Source organism: Diachasma alloeum, unplaced genomic scaffold (assembly GCF_001412515.2).
Source record: "Diachasma alloeum isolate Michigan unplaced genomic scaffold, Dall2.0 Dall_scaffold_00872, whole genome shotgun sequence".
Classification (NCBI taxonomy): domain Eukaryota; kingdom Metazoa; phylum Arthropoda; class Insecta; order Hymenoptera; family Braconidae; genus Diachasma; species Diachasma alloeum.
Window position 1 is genome coordinate 5357 of NW_021680993.1, and position 1940 is coordinate 7296.

Genomic DNA, 1940 nt, shown 5'->3' on the forward strand with positions numbered 1-1940 from the left:
AATTCTCCGTCGAACTGCCCTTTTTTCATCCCTTAATCTCAATTAGGAAGGGAGAGGTGAATTTTTAATTACCGGGAGTCACTGTGCGCCGCAAAACAATTATTTTTCTTACTGGCCCCTGACTTTCATGGCAGTTTTTAATTTTTTGTTACAAAGATGAAGGGATGAAAGAGGGTTAATTGATGAAAAATTTAATTCTCCGTCGAACTGCCCTTTTTTCATCCCTTAATCTCAATTAGGAAGGGAGAGGTGAATTTTTAATTACCGGGAGTCACTGTGCGCCGCAAAACAATTATTTTTCTTACTGCGCTGTTATTTCCATGACAGTTTCTTCCATTTTTCACAGAGATTAAGGGATGAAAGAGGGTCAGTTGGTGGGGAATTTAATTCTCCGTCGAACTACTCTTTTTTCATCCCTTAATCTCAATTAGGAGGGGAGAAGTGAATTTTTAATTCGCGAGCGAATGGTGAAAAGTCACTGTGCGCCGAGAACAAAATTATTTTTTTCACTGGTCCATGACTTTGTCGTAGTTTGTATTTTTTTGTTACAGAGATTAAGGGATGCAATGGGGATCGATTGATGGGGAATTTAATTCTTCATCACACCCTCTGTGTTTCATTCCTTAATATTAATTAGCCAGCAAATGAATCACCTGAAAAACATTAAGAACATGCTGAGGACGAGGAGGACACAAATTCCACTCCGAAACTATCCCTGTGACAGCGGGACTGCTACTGCCGAGTTACCCGCACAGGCAGTTCGCCCAGCCGTCAGATTTGACCGTGGCGGCATCCCTCCGTTGGGGTCGAACTACTTTCGGCTTGGGTTCTGTCTAACCCTGAGATCTGAGCCTCTACTTTAGTCAATCCTCTTTGGTTCTGCTGTGCACAGGGGAGAGATTTTGCGCGTTTTATGTTGACATAAAAACTTATAATTTTGCTCCCGCCAGAGAGCGTGGCAGTAGTTGGTATGAACGGTTCTGTTAGATTTTGAGAACACGTATCCCGGCAGTTTTAAATTGATTTATGAGTTGATGCAGAGGAGAAATAAGGAATTGAGTTGTGATATATAGATTCAAGAGTTTTCACAAGGTACGTAATTGTCATTTAATAATGGTTCGGGTGCTAACGAACCCCAAATGTGAGCAATAAACAACGAAAATGAGGTTATAACATCATGCATCATGTGTAATAATTGCTGAGATTTTATTCTATTTTCCCTTCCTCCATCCAGATTTGGATACACAATGCTCCCTTTCCCGAGGAACGTAGCAGCAGCAATTGCAGTAGATGAAGCTGCAAGAAATATAGCAGCAGCTATTAATAATCAGAGGATTGAAGCCAACAGGGCCCGGAATATTGAGATGAGAGAAGCTCAAGATCCATTTCATACTCTGGACGAATTTCGTTTCGAAAAAGGTTCCGGTAAGTACAATGACAATAAATATAAAATATCATCTAGCCCTAATAGTAACGACTACTATCTGGGACTAATGTTGCAAATTTGTGGAATGCTNCCATACCAACACTCCATTATTTTTAGTAATTGCACTTTATTAATAGTCCCTTTCTCATCTCAGAAGAACACATAATAATCGATATTATAAACACCCTCAGCTTCTGCGTGCAACAGTTCCCTCCATTTTTTATAATTGAAATTACTTCATATATTCTGTCTAGCTTTATCGTCGGCACTGTCTGTGTCTCCATCATCCCTAAGAAACAAAAAGAGTAGAATGTTAACAAATTAAAACTCGGTAATTTAGGTGATGCTGGATACCCACTGGCGCCCATACTCCTCATACCAATTGTCGATGCAGCCGAGAATACCCCTCAATACATGTATACTCGTCGACATTGCAAAACAAGATGTGCCATTGAACGAGTGTTCGGGGCCTTGAAAGGACGATTCAGATGCTTGCACAAAGATCGAGTATTAG

The 1940-nt window shown here is 40.4% G+C and overlaps 1 long non-coding RNA gene across 1 annotated transcript; it reads right to left on the reverse strand.

The window, feature by feature from the left end:
* Positions 1–1533: 1533 nt before the first annotated feature.
* Positions 1534–1934, reverse strand: LOC107045085. Its single transcript, XR_001461411.1, has 2 exons — positions 1785–1934; positions 1534–1715 (listed from the first exon to the last, which is right to left on the reverse strand). It is a non-coding gene; the product is annotated as an uncharacterized LOC107045085 (long non-coding RNA).
* Between the last annotated feature and the right edge of the window lie 6 nt (positions 1935–1940).